The sequence below is a fragment of the Phyllobates terribilis genome, unplaced genomic scaffold, assembly GCF_046119375.1.
Source record: "Phyllobates terribilis strain yellow unplaced genomic scaffold, ASM4611937v1 Scaffold_7__3_contigs__length_470593459, whole genome shotgun sequence".
In the NCBI taxonomy this organism is placed as follows: domain Eukaryota; kingdom Metazoa; phylum Chordata; class Amphibia; order Anura; family Dendrobatidae; genus Phyllobates; species Phyllobates terribilis.
Genome location: NW_027362767.1, coordinates 42818536 through 42842358, shown reverse-complemented (window position 1 = coordinate 42842358; position 23823 = coordinate 42818536). Strand labels below are relative to the sequence as shown.

Sequence of the window (23823 nt, the reverse complement as noted above, 5' to 3'; positions counted from 1 at the left end):
GGGTACTCTCACACGGAGTGGAAAGTTTCAAAAGATGGTGAGGGAGTACCTTGCCGACCGTACCAGCGTCCTCCGTGATTCCTCTGTGCCTTTTAATTATTGGGTATCCAAGCTGGACACTTGGAATGAACTCGCTCTGTACGCCTTGGAGGTCCTGGCCTGCCCTGCCGCTAGCGTGTTATCGGAGCATGTTTTTAGTGCCGCTGGGGGAATTATAACTGATAAGCCCACTCGCCTGTCAACTGACAATGCTGACAAGCTGACCCTTATCAAAATGAACAAGGCCTGGATTGGGCCAGACTTCTCATCACCACCAAATGACAGCAGAGTAACATAAAGTCAAATCCACTGTGTTATTTCAGGAGGTGTATTCCCATGCACCGCTTCACACCCACACATGGGTATACGCTTCCTCATTTGGGCTGTTTTTTGCTCTTCTCCTTATCCTCAGCCTCCACCACCACTATACCACCAGGGTGACCGTGGTCCGTGTTGCCAGCATTGCAAGTTCCTCCGTCCTAATTTTTGGCAGCTTTTGCTTGGAAGGCATAGGCAAAGACTATAGGAGACCCACTCCCCAATAATGGGAATAATGTTTTTAATATGCTGTACTGCATGGCTCTTGTAAGGGGCATTAAAACAGTCTTGTTAAGCTACTGTGACCTCCACCACCCTTCCAAGGGGCATTAAAACCGTCTTGTTAAACCACTCTGACCTCCACATCTATTCCAAGGGGCATTAAAACCGTCCTGTTAAGCTACTGCGACCTCCACCACTTTTCCAAGGGGCATTAAAACGGTCTTGTTAAGCTACTGCAACCTCCATGTCTCTTCCAAGGGGCATTAAAACCGTCTTGTTAAGCTATTGCGACCTCCACCACTTTTCCAAGGGGCATTAAAACCATCTTGTTAAGCTACTGCGACCTCCACCACTTTTCCAAGGGGCATTAAAACCGTCTTAAGCTACTGCGACCTCCACCATTCTTACAAGGGGCATTAAAACCGTCTTGTTAAGCTATTGCGACCTCCACCACTTTTCCAAGGGGCATTAAAACCGTCTTGTTAAGCTACTGGGACCTCCAAGTCTCTTCCAAGGGGCATTAAAACCGTCTTGTTAAGCTACTGTGACCTCCACGTCTCTTCCACGGGGCATTGATATTGTCTTTTTATTCCACTGTAACCTCCACCACTTTTCCAAGGGGCATTAAAACCATCTTGTTAAGCTACTGTGACCCCCACGTCTCTTCCAAGGGGCATTGAAATGTTGTTTTTAATTACCTCTAACCTCCATGACTCTTCCAACGGGCATTGCATTTCCTCCTAATTTTAGTCAGCTTTTGCTTTTCAATGCATAGGCGAACACTAAGGGAGACCCACTCCCCAATAATGGGTAGAAGGTTTTTAGTATGCTGTAATCCACGTCTGTTTCAAGGGGCATTGCAGTTTCTCATAATTTTAGGAAAGCCTTCCATTCACTGCTTAGGCCAACAGTGCACAGGAGACCCAGTTGCTATAAATGGAAAAAACGGTTTAGTTAAGGCCCTCTGACCTCCATGTCACTTCCAAGGGGCATTGGAGTGCCTCGAAATTTTTTGGTAGGCATTGCACTCACTGTATGCCCTATAATTGTGTAGCCAAACCGCTCCTTTTGGTACAGAAACATATCCTACAAGACATGTGTGGTTGACTGGCCTGATATTGATGTGAATGGTCCCTGTTCCTCCTGCTCTTTCTCCTTTGCCACCACCTCATCCATCATTCATCACCTGAAGCTTTGTTTTAACGGGAGTCATAGAACTGGGATAGTAGCAGGAAAACATCCAGCAACCCTCGGAGGAGGTAGGATATGCGCCAAAACGCTAACCACCTCAGGCCTAGCCACTACTACATACATGCGCTTGCATTCCAAGGAACAGAAAGCTAAGGAGATGGATGGCCTCATGATCATGAATAATTTACTCGTTGTGTAGGAGGCAGACCACTGCTGCTGTCTACCTTCTGAACTTTGTGTTGAAGCCTGATTGACCCAGGACCCGCAATTCTCTATGTCTGGAGGACGTGTTGCATCCCAGTGTCCAACGGTGTCCAGGCTTCCACAATATTAACCCAGTGTGAAGGCGTCAGTCAGATGGACCATCCCTGGCCACATTCACTTGTCCACGTGTTTGTGGTTAGGCTGTCCTTCAAATCGGGGCGGCTGGGGACCATTTATGGACACCCGGCCGTCCCCAGGCGGCTGGGGACCGTGTGTGGGCACCCGGCCGCAGTGCTGCTGGGGACCGAGTATGGACACCCAGCTGCCCCCTGGCGGCTGGGGACCGAGCGTGGACACCCGGCTGCCGGGCGGCTGGGGACTGAGTATGGATACCAGGCCGCCAATGCAGCCATGACATGGTGGCCGGCGTCTGCCTCCACATGCCTAAAAGGCCCAATTTCAAGTGCAAGCAAGCTAGCAGTATGGTATTGCAGCCTGGGGGTGGGTGGCAGGTTGCACACTTACGCTTGCATTCAAAGAAAACAAAGCAGATGCTAACTTCTATCATCATCATCATGCTCCTCACCTTGGCACTCTCAACTCCCCTGATGGAGAAGCCAGGGCCCACCGGAGGAGTCTGGTTCTCTGGTGGGCTCGTCCAATGCTGCCCTAAAGCAGGCCAGGCTAAGAAACGTGTGGGGGAAGTTCCTAGGAGAAATAGGGGCGGCCTGGGACTGAGCGTGGACACTCGGCCGCCGGGCGGCTGAGGACTGAGTATGGGTACCAGGCCGCCGACGCAGCCATGACATGGTGGCCGGCGTCTGCCTCCACATGCCTAAAAGACCCAATTTCAAGTGCAAGCAAGCTAGCAGTATGGTATTGCAGCCTGGGGGTGGGTGGGTGGCAGGCTGCATACTTGCTCTTGCATTGCAAGGAATGGGGGAGGTTCAATTGAACACTGCCCTGGGACAAGGACTGGCACGGGGATAGTTGCAAGTCTGCATCTTCTGATGCGGCAAGGATCACTTCTGATGGGCACACTTTTAGGCAGTGACCTGGGTGTCAGAGATGCTTCCAGGGGTCTTCCCCATGCTGTTCCCATGTCTTTTCAGCACTGTATGCATGTGTCACACAGCACATGGCCAGATAAGATTGTAAAATGTTAAAATGACATTTCCCGGTGAATGCATTTGTCACGGTTGAAAGCAATACAAAAGTGCAAAAACGCATAAAAAATGCTACTTGTGAACATAGCCCAAGGTGTGGAGGAGTATTTTTGTTTTTGGCTATTTATTTTACCTTATACACAAGTCTATACCCTGGAAAGGAAGTTCCTTAACATATTTCACAGGAAAACCGTTTCAGTTTCATTTTTGAACGTTTTATTGTGAGCCCGTAAAAGTGGCTTAATACCTCTGACCACGTTGTTGACAGCAGTGACCTGGGGTTAGAAATGCTACCTGGGGCGATGCCCATGCTGTCCCCATGTCTTTTGAGCACTGTCACTATCGTTTTGGGCACTTTTTAAGCTTTCTACAGACTGCCGGGGGTGCCGCCGCAAAAATGCTCGGGTCTCCCATAGACTAACATTGGGCGCGTTGCTCGGGTCGAGCACCCGAGTATCACGGCGAGCTCGGCCCGAGCTTCAAGCACCCGAGCATTTTAGTGCTCGCTCAACACTAATCGTTACCCATCTTAACAAATCCCATCACTGAAAAGATGATGGCTGTAGTTTGTTTGGTTGAAATAGACAACATCTACCACTCATTTAACTAGGCACTCTTTCCACTGAAAGGCGAAGTTTAATACAGGAATCCAACATATTTAAGAGTACTAAAAGATAAAATACAATTTTACTGCATCAACAATATTTAGAGAAGAATATCACATAATCCGTAATCATTCTCCTTCTTCACACCTCCACTATCGGTGTATTCATCCAGTGATGTTGCCATCAGTCCTGCGGAGATCAGTAGTTTCACAAGTGATAAGAGACAACAATACTGTTGCAAGTTTCTCTTAAAGAAGTGGCAAACAATTAGCTTCCATTTGTTTTTTTAATTAATTAGTCTTACAAGGGAAAAAAAGTTCAAAACACACAAAATGTTTTTTAAACAAGTGGCTTGCCAGCCACTACCTGACTATTCGTTTTGCCTTTTGGCTTCTTCCTTGTAGCATATCATAGGAAGAAGCCAAAAGGTGAAACCCAGGGTCAGAAAGAATCTAGAGGGATTGATATATCAATAGTTTGTCAGGGTTGTTCTATGTCCACTTGCTCTTCAAAGGAAGCTTGTGACATTTTAGTTGGTGACAATCACATGTGGAATCACTGTTCTCATGAGGACTGATAGTAACATTATTGAATGAATACACCAAGTGTGAAGAAGACAACATCTTATATTTTTCACATTTAAAGGCTACGGTATGTAGCTTTCCACAGATTGTGTTTTAATTGTTGATTTACTTGCTAAATGCAAGGTTAAGAAAAGTTCCACATTTCCACTTCATTAAAATTTTCCTACCCTTTTGCGGCTGCACATTGTGTGTAAGTTCTTTATTTAGCAGAGTTTCTGCAAAAATGTTCTCTCTGTCAGAGATGATTATTGTCTGCTCTTCCCCTCCCAAGGTTTGTTTAGGAGTCCAAGAAATATGGCCTGGGCCCGAATCAGAAAACTAGGCCCAACCGTTGTATATGCTTATGAGGAAGAAAAACCAGCGGTCAGGACATGTCTACTGATTCGAGAATCATCTGTGTTTCACGGATGTGTGAAACTGGCCTAAGAGATAGCAGCAGAAGGAGGGAGAAGATTCTACACAGATCTCAGCGAATTGGACAGAAACTACAGTATTCACAGTCTTGGCAGGGTAGAGAAAAAAGGATGTAGAAAAGGAGCAAAGCGCATGAACAGGAAGTAAGTGCAGGATAGAAACTGTGCTGATAGATGAAGGTAAATTAAGAAATCAGCACTCTGAATGTATACAGATCTCACATCCAGCCTATATTACAGGAGGGGACACCCCCACAAGAGAGAATTCTATAAACTTGGATCAGGCTGCAAACTGCATATCAAGGGGTCTGTAAAATGAATGAAGGAATGAAGACTGTAGAAACATTTGTAATTTTCTGAAAGTTGCTGACCACTACTAGGGTACCTGCTCTTTAATGCTATAGTTCCCCCATATAAAATAAAAAAAAAGATATATTCACCTCCCGGATCGGTACCGTTCCAGCATTGTTGGTGATGTGTGCCCTTGGTGCTCACAAGACATTGTTAGGTCAGTGTGCACTGCAGCTTATCAGTGGCCACTGATGGGCTGCAGCATTTTGTCAGATGGAACTGGATCGGCTACAGCGTTCACGTGACATCATAACATTGTGTTCACATAGAACGGCGCTGGCTCAAGAGGTGAGGATATGTTTCTTTTTAATTTTATATGGGGGGGGGGGGAACTACAGCATTTAAGAAAGGGTTTTCTATTAGTGGACAACCCCTTTAACTAAAGGTAACTACTAACATCTACACATCAGCTAACATTTAAGAACAGCACATGCAAAAAAACACAATAGCATTTGTTCTTAATAAAATATGTTTTTTGTTTTTGCATCTTAGACACAGGCCAATTTCAGAAAGTATAAAAAAAAAAGAAGTTCAAGATCTCAGAGTAACCTTTTTCAACATGTGTTTTACCCACATCTTTATTGGCTTAGCACACAACCAGCATGTGCATTTTAATTAAAATGTCCTTAAATGTAATTTGATTTTTTACTGAGGCCACATCTTAATCATCAGAACAGCGCACCACCTGACACAACAAATGCTGTCTACTTCAACATGAAAGTTAGCAGTCAATTTAAATGCCTACAATATGGAAGAATTATTGCACAAATGAAAAGCCCTCAAAACAAAATCTCTAAAGTAACTGATGCAGCTGCAACCACATGCTGCTGACTTTGGGCCTAAAACACCAAATGACCGGGGTTACAGTGGTTTTAAAACACATTAACCCAAAGAGCGAGCGCTCCCTTTGCATTCATGAGTTTAAAGCTACATACAGATGACTTTCTAACAGGTCATGCTACTTGATCACGTAAATTCCCTGAAGCCTTAAGATGAATATTTATCTCAATAGAAAAATGGAAGCATGAGCCTAAGTGGTTTTACCCAAAAAATGGTAATTGCTGTACAACATATGTGTAAGTAGCATGGGGAGCTCTCCACTTCTTAAAATCAGACAGGCCTATGTAATTCAGACAGCACTTTACTTTTTCTTCCTCACGTGGTTGCTGCCACTTTAAGAGGCCCAATAACTAACTGTTGTACCACTTAGATAAGGTACGTCATCTTAGATAATCGTACTTCACACAGTCCTCAACAGATATCTCATTCCCACTGAATTTCTGATGGTCACTCCATAGAGCCTTACCTTTCCACTAAAATACTGGTGGTCATTCGGCACAGACTTGGCCTTATTATCCAGAACTTTGACTTCAAACATGCCTCACATTCATGAGCCCTGCATCTTTTTACCCAGGCCCTGACCTCAAAGGCCTTGACTCTTGTCAACTATCCCTTATCTCCAAGAGCCCGATTCCTATTTATCTAGACCATGTTCTTCAATGATAAGTAATGTACAAAAAAATATATTTCAGCTCACCTGGGTCAGCCTGCTCGGTCCACTTTCTCATGAGGCACGGTGCTCGGATTGTAAAGATCCCCGTCTGGGAGACATTAGGCAGTGATGAAAGGGTAGTTATCCAGCAACTCGTGAAATTGACTTAAAAAATAGCCTTTATTTTGAAAAATTATGGTCTCATGTTTTTAATTTTTTCATAATAAAGGCTATTTTTTAAGTCAATTTCATTAGTTGCTGGATAACTACTCTTTCATCACATGTTCTTCAATGACCCTGTCCTACATCACCCAAGCCCAGCTTCGCTAAGCCCTAGCCACACTATCCCTTCAAGGGGCAACCCCAGGACCGGCGTCAGCACCCGGCGGACCCGGGCAAGTGCCGGGGCCCTGAGCAGGCAGGGGGGGCCCACTTGCCGTCGAGCATCCCGCCGCGCTATGGGTCCCGTGAGCGAAGGAGAACGGTGCGGTGGCAATCTCCCTTGCTCAGGGCCCCGGCAGCCGGCGAAACAATACTTACCTCTCCCCATGTCTCCGCAGCAGCTCCGGTCTCTTCCGCGTCCTCTGACTGTGACGTCTTTCCACCGCGCTCTCTCCTGAGCCTTCACAGCGCAGAGTGGGAAGACGCTGGAGCCCAGAGCAGAGCAGCGGCAGCAGGTGAGAAGTGAGGTATTTGATTTATTTTTTTTAATGTACTGTATGGAGGCATGGGGCATTATAAGGGAGGGGGGGGTGTGACATCCTGCATGGGGAATTATAAGTGAGGGGGGGTGACATCCTGCATGGGGCATTATAAGGGGGGGTGACATCCTGCATGGGGCGTTATAAGGGAGGGGGGGTGTGACATCCTGCATGGGGCATTAAAAGGGGGGGGTGACATCCTGCATGGGGCATTATAAGGGGGGGTGACATCCTGCATGGGGCATTAAAAGGGACGGGGGGTGTGTGACATCCTGCATGGGGCATTAAAGGGGGGGGAGTGTGACATCCTGCATGGGGCATTATATGGGGGGGAGTGACATCCTGCATGGGGCATTATATGGGGGGGAAGTGACATCCTGCATGGGACATTATATGGGGGGAAGTGACATCCTGCATGGGGCATTAAAGGGGGTGTGTGTGACATCCTGCATGGGGCATTAAAGGGTGTGTGTGTGACATCCTGCATGGGGCATTAAAAGGGGGCTGACATCCTGTATGGGGCATTAAAAGGGAGGGGAGAGTGACATCCTGCATGGGGCATTAAAAGGGGGGGTTACATCCTGCATGGGGCATTATATGGGGGGGAACAGCCTGCATGGGGCATTATGTGGGAGGAACAGCCTGCATGGGGCATTATGTGGGGGGGAACAGCCTGCATGGAGCATTATGTGGGGGCACAGCCTGCATGGAGCATTATATGGGGGTCAGTATTCTGTATGGAGCATTTTATGGAGGCCAGTATCCTGTATGGAGCATTTTATATGGGCCAGTATCCTGCATGGCGCATTATATGGGGGCCAGTATTCTGTATGGAGCGATTCTGGTTTCTGAGCTATTGTAGAATTTACAATAGATATCACTCATGTAATGGAAGAATATATATATATATATATATATATATATATATATATATATACAGTGCCTACAAGTAGTATTCAACCCCCTGCAGATTTAGCTGGTTGACACATGCGGAATTAACTTGGCATTGTGACATTTGTACTGTAGATCAGCCTGGAAGTGGGAAATGCACTGCAGCAAATTTTTTTGTTTTGTTTTGTTTTTTTGTTTTTTTAAAACGTTAAAAGTTAATTCAGAGTGTCATTTATTATTCAACCCCTCAAACCACAAGAATTCTGTTTGGTCCCCCTAAAGTATTAAGAAGTAGTTCAGGCACCAAGAATAATGAGCTTCACATGTGTGGATTAAAGATCTCTTTTGCCAGCCTTTTCTGACTATTTAAGACCCTCCCCAAACTTGTGAACAGCACTCAGACATGGTCAACATGGGAAAGACAAAGGAACATTCCAAGGCCATCAGAGACAAGATCGTGGAGGGTCACAAGGCTGGCAAGGGGTACAAAACCCTTTCCAAGGAGTTGGGCCTACCTGTCTCCACTGTTGGGAGCATCATCCGTAAGTGGAAGGCTTATGGAACTACTGTTAGCCTTCCACGGCTAGGACAGCCTTTGAAAGTGTCCTCCCGTGCCGAGGCCAGGCTTGTCCGAAGAGTCAAGGCTAACCCAAGGACAACAAGGAAGGAGCTCCGGGAAGATCTCATGGCAGTGGGGACATTGGTTTCAGTCAATACCATAAGTAACGTACTCCACCGCAATGGTCTCCGTTCCAGACGAGCCCGTAAGGTACCTTTACTTTCAAAGCGTCATGTCAAGGCTCATCTACAGTTTGCTCATGATCACTTGGAGGACTCTGAGACAGACTGGTTCAAGGTTCTATGGTCTGATGAGACCAAGATCGAGATCTTTGGTGCCAACCACACACGTGATGTTTGGAGACTGGATGGCACTGCATACGACCCCAAGAATACCATCCCTACAGTCAAGCATGGTGGTGGCAGCATCATGCTGTGGGGCTGTTTCTCTGCCAAGGGGCCTGGCCATCTGGTCCGCATCCATGGGAAGATGGATAGCACGGCCTACCTGAAGATTTTGGCCAAGAACCTCCGCTCCTCCATCAAGGATCTTAAGATGGGTCGTAATTTCATCTTCCAACAAGACAACGACCCAAAGCACACAGCCAAGAAAACCAAGGCCTGGTTCAAGAGGGAAAAAGTCAAGGTGTTGGAGTGGCCTAGTCAGTCTCCTGACCTTAACCCAATTGAAAACTTGTGGAAGGAGCTCAAGAATAAAGTCCACATGAGACACCCAAAGAACCTAGATAACTTGGAGAAGATCTGCATTGAGGAGTGGGCCAAGATAACTCCACAGACCTGTGCCGGCCTGATCAGGTCTTATAAAAGACGATTATTAGCTGTAATTGCAAACAAGGGTTATTCCACAAAATATTAAACATAGGGGTTGTATAATAATTGACCCACACTTTTATGTTTAAAATTTTATAAAATTCAACTGAGCAACATAACTTTTTGGTTTGTAAGATTTATGCTTCTGTTCATAAAACCTACTCTCGTTTGCAGTTTGAAGGCTCTAACTTATTTGCATCTTATCAAACCAGCTAAATCTGCAGGGGGTTGAATACTACTTGTATGCACTGTATATATATATATATATATATATATATATATATGTTTCTCTGCGGTATCTGTGCATCATGAATCGTGGTATGTGTTAAAGAGGCCCACTGAGACTCTTTCGCCCAGGGCCTACAAAAACCTGGAGCCGGCCCTGGGAAACCCTATCAAATGCACCACAGAACTTGACTACATAACATAAACATAAAATGCATGAGGGGGAAATTATCCCTTCTCTTTTCTAAAAAGTGGCAGAGGCTTAAAAGCGGCGGGTCTATCACCACAAGGTAAAATTACTATAATATAACTTCATGCTTTGAATTGTATGACAATATATGTTGGGGATTTCAGATCCACAGAGCTAAATTAATTTATGCTCTAGCCTCTCTGCAGAGCATAGGTAGGATTTTCTGAAATATTGTCCATAAAGCAGCTACTGTAAAACACATCTCTGTTTTCCTGCAAAAGCTTTACATAATTTCAAACAACAGCGGTTATTTGCTGTTGTAATTTTCAGCCTTATCAGTGCTGTCCATGTATCCCTAAGCTTAAAGGGAATCCGCAGGATTTCACACCCCAAACTATTTATATTTGCATGGATCTCTTTCAAAGAGGAGTTCGTTCTTGGTTACTGAAAAATCAGCATTTATACTGATATACAAATCTGGCTGATGAGCTATTTGAATATCTGAAGCCTTTGTCACTCCAGCTCTATTTCCCACCCAGTGCCGACACTGATACAGTACAGTTTTTCCACCACTTTTGTAGTGGATTGACTTTGCGCAAAACATTTTGCACAGTTTTAAAAAAAAATCGAAATAAGCAAATGTGACTAAAAAAAATCACTCCATCAAAACCTCGCCTACTTTTAATCACAAAAAAACAAAACTGTTCAGCAAGCCACAAATGTATGAAAAATATCACAAAAAAAGTATACAGCACACACAGCCTAGATACATACCAAAAAGTGCAAATTATGGTACACAAATTGCATTAAAGAGATGGTCAGTTTTTTTGCGCATGTTCATTGCCCAGTTTTTCTATTTTCTCAAGGTTTTCATTTTATTATTATTTTTTTTAAATGTTTCCATTGTGCTCACATCTATTTAGAGCCTTCAGGGTGTTTGGATCCTGGCCACTTATATAGTGCAAAATAAGTCTGCTGTAATAATGTGCAAATGGGTTACACGTTTCTGATTCTGCAATCTGATATGAAAGCAGTCATTTGCTGGTTCTCATTTTTTCTTCCCTATATAAGCCAAGACGAAGGGCCTTTCAGACCATGACCTTGTCAAAAGCGCATTAAGAGCCAGATTGGTTAACATTATCAAAAAACATAGTTTAACATTTGGCAAAGACATGCGTAAAATTGAGACTTTTTTTTTCTTCTATTTTCTCTAGGGGAAAGATTTTTTTTTCCATTTTTTGGCATATGATCTTGAAATGTTTGGATCCAGGTAGAAATGTCAACATAGCTTAGACCGCTGTCACTTATTTCATGTACATCTGACAGATGGTTAAAGGATTTATTAAGATTTGGATGGATTCGAGCACAGGTGTGAGACATAAAAAGAAAACCAGGAACAACACAGTATGACAAGTATTTTCCATTGCATTTGTCTTTTTTTTTCTGGCTCATTGTCATTCTGTTCCGATTCTGTAATCTCAAGATGGGACTTTAATAAGACTTTATCCTTGCAGTAGATCTTTTGGTAATGTTTTTCATTTCCATGTTAATTCTACATGTGAATGTAGAAAACAAAATGTAGAATAACTATGTGCGCTGCCCATTGGAAAACCTCTTTCACGGGAGGGACTGTGAAGGGTCTGGTTTAATCAAGGAGAATTTATCATTTACTATACATGCTTTATAATAATAATAATAATAATCTTTATTTTTATATAGCGCTAACATATTCCGCAGCGCTTTACATACATCATCATCGCTGTCCCCATCGGGGCTCACAATCTAGATTCCCTATCAGTATGTCTTTATAATTCTACATGTACATATTAGCCCAGGTTGCAGGATCACATGTGCTGTGGGACATTTAATTCTGCAGTACTATATTGGTATAGCATTTAATTTATCTATACACAAGTATAGCCAGTTTTACCCATGGCCTTAATCTGTTTTAATATAACATAAAAAGTACATATCATTCCAAAAAGGATATCCTATAATGGACCATTAATTCAAGAGAATTAGTGGGGAAATGTTGTGCCCTGGGTACGGATATTATTCAAATGGATCACCTTTGATTACATATTCAGAACATATCAAAGAAAAAATAATAGGAAATCCAGTATTTCGATGATAAAACATACATTAGGAATAAAATACTGCTCCCTCCCCATGATAAACATTTCTTGGGACAATTTAAGACAGGGTGGTCTACACTTGAGTGAGTTGAAAATATTTCCTAACGACCACCTAATTATCCAATTATATGATGTTGAATTAGTTCTGGATAAAAGGTTTTTCTGGGATACATGATGTCCTTAATTCTCTAGTCTCTTAGTGACCCTTGGGATTTGAGTCAAGACCCCTCTGGTATAGGAGATTACAGACGTTTAAGACAAAAGAACCCATTAGTGTCTGAAGAACAAGCCTAGCTTTTCTTGGAGGGATTTGGAAGAGTGGAAAGATCTTGTAATATGTAGCTTTTCGACTTTTCAGAAGCCTAGTCTTTCAAGGTTGTGGCATAGTCTACTTTTAAACCCATGTTCAATGGACAAGTTTCTGCAGCATCAATGGCATCCACTGTTTTTTGTTTGCATTCATTTGTACACGTTATATTCTGCATTGTCCACAACTAACGAAAAAGACACAGTGACTGTAAAGTAATATAATAGCCGGGAGAATTTTGATATTAGCATCATCATGCAGGCTCGAATAAGTCTTAATAGTGGATGAGTTAGATGTGTTAGCGTAGACATAAGGACATCACAGAGGAAGGACTTTAGAGAACCTAATATTGAGTGTGGGGAGGTATTAGGAGATTAAGGTAAAGATATATGTACATGACAAGTTATAAAGTGCCTTTTATAATGAAATTTACAGGCTCACAGGCCTTCTTTTCCTAGTCTTCACAGTATTTTACTTGCTAGAGCAGCTATTTGTGCTCCAGGGCTGCTCTTCATAATGTCATTAGGGAAGGGATGTTACAACCATAACCAGTCATTATAGAAGTGCATGGATACTTCCTTAGCAAGATCCCGCTCTTATGACAGAGATTTAAAAGTTAAGGCAAAGAAGTATGTAAACCCTGCGTGGTTTGATCTTGCAATCATACACTCTTCCATCTGCCCCCTAATTCTTGATAACATCCATTCAGTCAATTATCAAGAAGTAGGGAAAAATAGAAGGGTATATGATTGCAAGATCAGACATGTTTATTTATAGTCTGAAATCATGGAAACATAATAAGTCTGCATTAAAAAAAAAAAAGCACAAAAAAACACCGAAATGCTATTAAAAATATCTATATTTGGGTAAAGTCCCCTTTTTGTAAGATTTGTAAATTGTTTTGGGCACGTACCATACGGTATATATATATAGTATTCTATATGTTTTTCTGCTAATGATATTTTCCTGTATTTATACAGAGGCTGTTTATTCATCCACATAATTGATGCACATGCAAAAGAAGCACTATGGCAATCGCAAGCCATGTCAATTTTTAAAGGGGATGAAACACAAATGGATATATCCGACCAAAAAAAAAATCTATATTTGCTAATTTGATTTATTGTTTTTTTATTTTAGATGACTTTGAAGAATATAAACTTTTTTTTTTAAGCTTTTATCTATACAACACTGGCGGCAAAACTCGGACCAATTATACATAACACTGCACCTTTTCGTTCTTGGGAAATGACCCTTTGTGACTCGATTCATAATTAGGGTTGAACATAATGACTTCTATCAAGATCTGGATTATGACGTGCACCTTGGATTTTTTCCAATTTCTCTAAAATCCAGCTAACAACCTTCATGCCTCACAAGTTTCATTAAAGATTAGTTTGTGAGGTTTTTCCCACTGGAAACATGTTGGGAAACTTGACTTTAAAGGACAGCATATGTAAAATGGGATACATTTTTAAAGCTAAAAATATGTTTTAAGACCTGAGCAGATGAACACCACACCCTAGTTTTCTCAATTGCTATATCGTTTCAAGCCCCTTCCTAAAATCCCACAGCAGGCTTACATGTCAGCTATTAGTCTTGTCCCAGCAGCTGAACCTATTTAAGCGTTTAAAAGAAAAGAGAACATTCTGAACTTAAACTCATCACAAAGTATGACTCGTAAATGCGAGCTACATAAAAAAAATGCAAAATCCCTGTGCTCTGAGGCTTTTATCTGCTTTGCTATAAATTGGTGAAATCTTCTTTCTTCCAGATGTCTATCATAAGTACGGCCGTACTTAAAAGCTGTCTTAGACATACCAAGTTAGAGCCTAGGAAAAGTTAAGGCATTCAAGATTTTTTGAATATTAACTGCAGATTTTGCACTAAAAACTCATGACAGTTGACAGTACAAGATTTGTCACCTCCGCAAAAGGTGGAAAAAAATCTATGCAGTTATCAGATTTGTAAAAGAGAAATTATGTAGAATCATCAGAACTTCTCACAGCAGAAAAAACGTCTCTCCAGAGAAAGATTTTCCTGACAAAATCAGTTGTTAGCCATGGACACCATGAGCATTAACATGAAATGTGAACTACAAAAAAAAAGTACACAAATGATTGTATTAAAGGTTTAGGTGGTATAAAATGAAAAGTTCAAACAATTAAAATGTGTAGCAAGTTTTAATAATAGGCGAAAATATTTTAATTCGACACTACCTCAGCTCTCCCTCCTTTGCAGACATGTTGTCTGTTCAAAACTCATGGAGACGTGTTTGATTTTTGCCGGCAGCATGGATGAAAAGTATCAATACAAGTATATGGGTCCGCGAAAAATACATACAATACATGAAGTGGTTTCAGGAGTGGAGTTGCACAGAGTGGCACCTGATGAATGAGGAGCTCAGGAAGCCACATGGCCTGAACTGGGGCAAGAAACAGAATAGTCAAGCAGCAAGCAGAGCAGGTGGACAAAGATCTGTTTGGACTGTCAGAAGCCAGGGAGAGTTGGGCTTTGGTAAGTGTCATGCTGTGTGTGTCTGCTGGAAAACCTGTGTAGGCATTACTGGGTACAGCGTGGGTAGTGACTGCGACAGGGGGGTAGGGGTGATGGGACAAGTGAATACATTCAAGTTATTTTAAGAAGTTTTGACAGGGAATCCGCAAATAAGATTTTACCCTCAAAACTATTTTATATGAGCATGTAGCTCTCTCTAAGACAAGTCCAGCAAAACCTTTACATGGCTGGTCCATTCAAACAATTCTGAGAAATCAGCATTTATATTGATATACAAATGAGGCTGATGAGCCTTTTTCACTCCAGCTCTATTCCCCAACTAGTGCTGCCTCCTCCTGCTTGACCGACAGCCTCTATGCTGTGTGACTTGAGGCAAAGAACTCGTCAGTCAAGCAGGACGAGGTGGAGTTTTGTAGGTAATAGAGCTGAAGTGACGGAGGTTTCAAATCTACAAGTAGATCTTCAGCCTCATTTGGATTTCAATTTAAACACCGATTTCTCAATAATGGAATAACAGATTGGTCATGTAAAAGTATTGTTTTACTTATCCTTGAAAGATCTACATGCACATATAAATATTTTTTTTTGGGGGGGTGAAATACTGCTGACAAATTCCCATTAAGAACCCTCCAGCCACAACAGGGTGTTAGTCATTGGCCTCTACGTCTGCATCTTTACAGAGCCATTGGAACATATGCAACTATGAAGGGAAAAAACTTTCTTGCTAGCGCTACCTAGTACAGGTACATACCCTGTCAAGTTAATGTACGACCCTTTAACTAGATTTTTAATACTTGGCTAATATCTGCAATCATATTACAAGGCTCATTAAAGGTTTAGACATTGACTTACCTTGCTCTACTAGGTGTTAAGACTAGGTTAGGAAAATAGTTTTCCTTCCTTCCAGGAAAGGATTAATTAAAATCTTTCAGGTAGAGACTAGAAAATTGACTCGTAGAACCTTGGTCCATCAGCCAGTATTCCATGGCTGATTGATGGGAGCCCTGCTAACCGCCTTCTACCTGTTGGCATCCCCAGTTTCTCTTCTAATTTACCTCGCATGGTGCAATGTCATTTGTGTGCTGTATCGAAAAAATTATGATAGACCAGGTTGTCTTTTCAAAAGTAGAACTTGAGATACTGTCAGGTAGGGGACGGCTCTGAGTGCACCTATCAAGCAGGCATGGAGTACTGACCTGGCAGCTAAACCAGAGTCCTGTGAATAGATTTGCTCATCTCTACTGTCCAGTAACAAAGGTCCATGTAGCAGGATAACAAAATGGTGCCAAAGGTCTTATTTTATCCTTTTAGGACTTCTGTTCTACTATGTGATAGCTAAAAGGAAAGTTGCTATTAGAGCAGTCCAGATGAAAGTACATAATTTGACGTAAAAAAACAGTTTAGGTGGTGAGGGACAAAACTCAAAGGCCATGAGCATTTTATTATATGGGGTGTCCCTGGGTTGATGCTTCTTACAATTGAAGTTTTGGCAGACACATTGCTATATCTTAGAGCAGTAGGGCAGTAAACAGTGACCTGTATGTCAAACCATAAAAGATAACTTGCCGTGCTTTCCTCATGTGATGCAAGCTAATCAACAAGCTTTCCAAATAATTTCCAGAGAAATTAGAAACACAACATAACATCCTCATTTCCTGCAAACGCACAAACTGCCTGTCCAGCTGTGTCTTGCGGTGGTTCTGAAGCTGCTTATCTGGGCTGGTTATCAAAGTGACATATTTTTTTTATCAAGCCATGGGAAACTGGTTTATGAAGCAGGAAGGAAACCATGCTCTATCTGACTGATGAAGTGCTCCGTCCATCTCATCTTCCCACTGTTTTTAAGTGTTCAATTAAATTACACATCCCCTGGGAGCGTTCATTTATCCTGGCGCTTGTATTCATGGACACATGTATTTAATGCGCATTTGTAGGGCATACGGACATAGAATTCTCCTAATTGGCGATGCTAAACATCCGGCTAGGGTTGTTAAATATTCAAAGCAGTTCTATAACAGCCCACAAAAAAAAATAGAAATATCTGGACTAAAAGTATTTTCCTAGTAGGCAAAAAAATGAGAACAGCATGAGAAGACGGAAAGTTTTCTAAAGTTCTTTTATCAGTTTTCTAAGCAGATGACGAGATGGAAATTGTTATCTAAGCAGACCTACAGAGACAGGCCAGATGCTTTCCAGGCTCATATAGATATGGGTGCTAGTTACACAGGTGAGGAGTGTGTTGAAGACATCTGACTTACACAGTGCATCAGTGTGTTCTCGCTTGAGGCCTGGCACATTTTGCTGGATCAGAAATGGACTTAACCATTGTTCGCACTAGGTTTCAAAAGAAGCCTGTCACATCAATCATGCAGTATAATCTGCAGGCAACATGTTATGGAGCAGGGGAGCTGCTGAGAGGTTATTGGGCTAAAATTCAGTTTACCTTGCATTTGATTCATTTAAATATTTGCTCTTTCTTGGCTTTTCTGTTAACTATGTACACTTATACAAATCACTGATTAGGACTGGCCAGTTGACTGAAAAGTCCAGAATAAGAAATTATTTAAATTAGTAAAATACAAATTATAATGAATCTTTTAACACTGAAATCGCAACTCCAAGAAGTGTTGTGGAATGAAGGAAGTCTCAAGATCGATAGACATGTTAATGATCTGCAAATTATGAAAATGTGTTATACATCCGACTTCTGCATTTAACAGCAGAAACTAGATCTTGCTCTGATCACTGCTGTTTAAACCCTTCAATGCTGCTGTCAAACTGTTACATGTCCCTCAGAAACTGCAATAAAAAGTTATCAAATGTCATATGTACTCCAAAGGGATATCAATAAAAAATGTCAGTTTGTCAAGCAAAAAATAAGCCTATTTGAAGGGCTTAAAAAAATGTAAAAAAAAGCTATGGAGCTCAGAAAAAAGTAACAGAAACCAATTTTTTTTCAAAGTTCTGAATTCTTTTAGCAACTAAACTATAAACTATGCAAGTTTGGTATCACTATACAGTAGCATATAAAAGTTTGGGCACCCCTGGTCAAAATTACTGTTATTGTAAACAGTTAAGAAAGTTGAAGATGAAATGATCTCTAAAAGGCCTAAAGTTAAAGATGACACATTTCCTTTGTATTTTAGGCAAAAAAAAAAAATATAGTCATTCAAAAAGTAAAATGGGCCGATACAAAAGTTTATGCACCCTTGGAGATTTGTGTACAAAGAAAACATTTACCAAAGTTTCAGACATTAATTAGCCTGCTATGGTTATGGCTTGTTCACTGTCCTTTTTTAAGGAAAGGCCAGGTGATGAAAATTTCCCAGCTTTAGAAAAACCCAGCCTCCTCTTACCTTGTGCCAAAAACAGCAGCCATGGGTTCTTCTAAGCAGCTGCCTAGCACTCCAAAAATGAAAATGGTGGAGGCCCACAAAGCAGGAGAAGGCTATAAGAAGATAGCAAAGCGTTTTCAAGTTGCCCTTTACTCAGTTTGAAATTTAATTAAGAAATGGCAGTTAGCAGGGACAGTGGAAGTCAAGATAACGTCTGGAAGACCAAGCAAAATTTCAGTGAGAGCTGCTTGTAGGATTGCTAGAGAGGCAAATCAGACCCTGCTTGATTGCAAAAGACCTTCAGAAAGATTTAGTAGAATCTGGAGTTGTAGTACATAGTTCTACTGTTCAGTCACCTGCACAAATATGGCCTTCATGAAAGAGTCATCAGAAGAAAACCTCTCCTGCATTCTCACTATAGAATTCAGCGTCAGAAATATGCAAAAGCACATCTAAACAAGCCTGATGCATTTTGGAAACAAGTCCTGTGAACCGATGAGGTTACAATAGAACTCTTTGGCCACAATGATCAAACGTATGTGTGGAGAAAAAAGGGCACAGAATTTCAGGAAAAGAACATCTTGCCAACTATTAAGCATCGGGGTGGATCAATCATGCTTTGCGGTTGAGTTGCAGCCAATGGTACGGGGAACATTTTACAGGTAGAAGAAAGAATGGATTTAATGAAATTTCAACAAATTCTTGATGCAAACATAACACCATATGTAAAAAAGCTGAAGTTGAAAAGAAGATTTCTTCTACAAATGGATAATAATCAAAATCCACAATAGGCTACCTCAAAAGGCGGAAGCTGAAGGTTTTCCAATGGCCCTCACAGTTCCCTGATCTGAGCGTTATTGAAAATCTGTGGCTAAACCTGAAAATAGCAGTGTATGCAAGACGACCCAGGAATCTCACAAAACTGGAAGAATTTTTCAAGGAAGAATGGATGAAAATCCCTCAAACAAGAAGTAAAAGACTCTTGTCTGGCTACAAAAAGCATTTACAAGCTCTGATATTTTCAAAAGGGGGCGCTACTAGGTACTAACCATGCAGGTTGCACAAACTTTTGCATCGGCCCATTTTCCTTTTTGTAATTTTTAAAATGTAAAAGATGAAAAGATATTTTGTTTTGCCTAAAATGCAAGGGAAATGTGTCATCTTTAACTTTAGGCCTTTTATAGATCATTTCATCTTCAACTTGCTTAACTGTTCACAATAACAGTAATTTTGACCAGGGGTGCCCAAACTTTTACATGCCACTGTAATAATATTAACATGTACAACCATACTGCTAGGTCATTTTTACTACATAAAAGAAAACCTTAAAATCAAAACCCAAAATACAATGGCAGAATTGCTGTTAGTTTTATATAACAATTCCACCCATTTGGATAGTTCTATTTTTCAAAGGCAAAATGAATGGTGTCATTCAAAACTACAGCTCTGAATGAAACCAGGCCTCATATGGCTATGTTGATGGAAAATACAAAAATGTACAGCTCTTGAAAGAAGGTGGAGAAAGGAAAGAAAGAAAAAAAATGAAAATCACCTTTTCATGAAGGTGTTAAAGGGGTTGTCCATTTTCACTGAAAAGTGGGAGGCAGGCAGGTAATGCTGAAAAACAACAAAATTAAGAAACTCTTACCAATAAAATCTGCAGCCACTCAGCACTGGTCTTTATTTACAGGGCTGCAGCAGTGATAACCCATATTAAACATGTGACCCCTGGGGCCAATCACTTAGCACAGCAGTGATGCCACTGTAGATGGCACAAGAACGCGGAGCCCACTGATTGGCTGAAACAGTCACATGCTATAGATGAGATGTCACAGCAGCAGCAACAAAGATTAATTTAATATCATCATTACAAGAAACATTCTCACGTGCTAAACACTACTAAATGCAGAGTAATGCGTGTTTTATGATCTGCCAAGATGGGAAGTGACAACTAGTCTGAGCACATTTTTAGCAAACAAAATAGTTTCTATTTTAATTTTTCTACTCCATTTGTCTTACTTTATTTTCACCATTTATTGTAATACTCTCCCATATGAACAAGAATATGAATACAAACAAGAATTTTAGTACCAAATTGCAATTGCCCTTTAACCTCTCTAATAAAATAATTCTTCAATTTGCCATGTTTATATGGGAAGAATCAGCGTGACAGCATGTACAGTTATGTGCAAAATAATAGCAGTGTGTTTAAATCCACTGAGAAAAAGCTCAATCCTCATAAAAGCATTTATTTCCATTGTGGTGTTTTTTTGTTTCCCCTGAAGAAGCTACATGGGTTAAGTAGCGATATGTGTGTGGTTTTCAGCATCATAGTAACATAGTAACATAGTTTGTAAAGCCGAATAAAGACTTGCGTCCATCAAGTTCGACCTGTTAGTTCTGTAATTGCTTAAGTTGATCCAGAGGAGGGCAAAAACCCCAAATGATTTAGCCAATCTTCACCTGAGGAAAAATTCCCTCCCGACTTTGAAACCAGCAGTCAGAATAAATCCCTGTATCAACCTACTATTTTATTTTATTTTTAAGTATATGCTGAAATCTGCCTGGCATCTAGAAATGCATCCAGTCCCCGCTTGAACTGGTTTAGTGAATCCGACATTACCGTCTCCTCACTCAGTGAATTCCATATTCTCACTGCTCTTACCATAAAGAACCCCTTCCTATGCTGGTGCTGAAACCTTTTCTCTTCCAGTCTTAGTGAGTGCCCTCTTGTTACCGTAATATCCCTCCTTTTGAACAAATCCCGGGCAAGATCTCTATACTGTCCCCTAACATATTTGCACACATTTATTATGTCCCCCCTCAACCTTCTCTTTTCCAGGCTGAATAGTCCTAGTTTTGCCAACCTCTCTGGGTATTGCAGTCCCTCCATTCCCTTTATTAATTTTGTTGCCCTCCTTTGTACCTTTTCAAGCTCATTTATATCCTTTCTATATATTGGGGCCCATAACTGAGCACAGTATTCCAAGTGTGGTCTGACCAGTGCTTTGTACAGTGGAAGAACAATGTTCTCATCCTTTGCAGCTATACCTCTTCTGATACATCCCATTACCCTGTTTGCCCTTACAGCAGCGGCCTGACTTTGGGCACTCCAATTTAGTTTGCTATCAATCAAGATGCCCAAGTCCTTCTCCATCTCTGAATTCCCCAATGATTTCCCATTCAGTGAGTACTGGTGACTTCCATTTTTCCTTCCCATATGTATGACCTTACATTTCTCCTCGTTAAACCTCATTTGCCATTTAATGCTCCACCTACCCAGCTTATCCAAATCCCTCTGTAGGTCTGCACTGTCCTCTTTTGTATTAATTGTTTTACATAACTTTGTGTCATCTGCAAATATTGATATTTTACTATTTATCCCGTTGACTATGTCGTTAATAAAGATATTAAATAACATTGGGCCTAGTACAGACCCCTGTGGTACCCCACTAGTGACGCTTACCCAATCTGAGTATATTCCATTTATAACCACCCTCTGCCTTCTATCCTTTAGCCAGTTAGCTACCCACTTGCAGACATTTTCCCCCAGCCCCATCATTCTCATTTTGTATACCAACCTATTATGTGGCACGCTATCGAACGCTTTTGAGAAGTCGAGATACACGACATCCACTGGTTCCCCCTGATCTACTCGAGAGCTAACCTCCTCGTAGAAGTCAATCAGGTTTGTTAGGCAGGAGCGATTCCTCATGAATCCATGTTGGTTCGGGATTAAAAGATTATTAGCATCAAGATGCTCCGTAATTGCCTCTTTAATTAAGCTTTCAAAAATTTTGCCCACAACGGACGTCAGACTCACCGGCCGAGTTTCCGGCGTCACTTTTCGCTCCCTTTTTGAATATTGGCACTACATTCGCCTGTCGCCAATCAAGTGGTACAGACCCAGTCTCAACAGAGTCCTTAAATATAAGATATAACGGTCTGTCTATCACATTACTTAGTTCCCTTAGTACCCGTGGGTGTATGCCATCAGGTCCTGGTGATTTGTTTATTTTAATGTTACTGAGGCGTTTCTGTACCCCAACTTGGGTTAGATTTGTCATACTTAGTGGAGGATTAAGTTTGTCACTTCTCATTTCTCCTGTTAGTTCGATTTCCTTTGTGAAAGTTGTCGAAAAAAAATTATTTAATAGATTAGCTTTATCCTCATCTTTCTCTATGATTTTGCCTTCCTCACTTTTTATCGGTCCAATATTATCCGATTTAATCCTTTTACTATTTATATACGTAAAGAACAGTTTGGGATTTGATCTACTTTCCCTAGCAATACATTTCTCTGTTTCCTCCTTCGCTATTTTTATTTGTTTTTTACAGGTTCTCGTTTTTGCCTTGTAACACATTAGTGCCTCCTTACTGTTTTCCTGTTTTAATCTCTTGAATGCCTCTTTTTTGCTATTTAACGCCCCTTTTACGTTCTTGTTCAACCATATTGGTTTCCTCTTATTTCTGGCCCTTTTATTCCCATATGGTATATACCTCTCACACTGAGTATTCAGAATTCTTTTGAAGGTTTCCCATTTACTATTCGTATTCCATTGATTAAGAACTTTGTCCCAGTCAATAAGTTGAAGGCTTTCTTTCAGCTGATCAAACTTCGCCCTCCTAAAGTTTAATGTTTTTGTTATTCCCTTATTGATAACCCTACTGAAGGGCATTTTGAAGTCGATAATATTATGGTCGCTATTACCTAGGTGCCCCCCTATCTGTACCTCAGTTATTCTATCAGGCCTATTAGTCAATATTAAGTCCAACACGGCCTTCCCTCTCGTTGGTTCCTGCACTAGTTGGGAGAGATAATTATCCTTAATATTTGTCAAGAACCTTTTTCCTTTCTGAGATCTACAGGTTTCTGTTTCCCAGTCAATATCCGGGTAGTTGAAATCCCCCATTACAATCACTTCATTATGTTTTGCTACTTTGTCTATTTGTCCTAATAGCAGATTCTCATTCTCCTCTGTTATATTTGGTGGCTTATAGCAGACCCCCAGTAATATTTTATTAATATTTTTAGTTCCCTCTATCTCTACCCACATGGACTCGACCCCCTCTTCTCCCTCTCCTATATCTTCCCTTAGTCTGGGTTTTAGACATGACTTTACATATAAGCAGACTCCTCCGCCTTTCCCCTGTTTCCGGTCCCTTCTAAATAAACTATAATCTAATAAATTTACCGCCCAGTCGTAGCTATCGTCTAGCCAAGTCTCTGTTATACCTACGATGTCATACCTCTCCTCCGATATAAGCGCCTGCAGCTCATCCGCCTTATCGGTCAGGCTTCTTGCGTTGGTCAGCATGCAAGATAAAACTTTGGGGTTATTTAGCATCCTATTCTTCTCTAACGATCTAACTGTACTATCCCCACCCCCCTCTCCACCCTCATTATATTCACTTCTCCCCTTCCCCCTTGCTTGCCTCACATCCCACCTATTTCCTTGGTTTCCCCCCCCCACCGTCTCTAGTTTAAAAACTCCTCCAACCTATTAGCCATCTTCTTCCCCAGCACCGCTGCACCCTCCCCATTGAG

The 23823-nt window shown here is 41.4% G+C and overlaps 1 long non-coding RNA gene across 1 annotated transcript in view; it reads right to left on the bottom strand.

Moving 5' to 3' along the window:
• Nucleotides 1-23823, bottom strand: part of LOC141153545 (uncharacterized) — an 884623-nt gene that overhangs the window by 736639 nt on the left and 124161 nt on the right. The window contains exon 3 of the long non-coding RNA XR_012247318.1: nt 19828-19892. This is a non-coding gene — a long non-coding RNA (uncharacterized lncRNA). The remainder of the gene's footprint in view (nt 1-19827; nt 19893-23823) is intronic.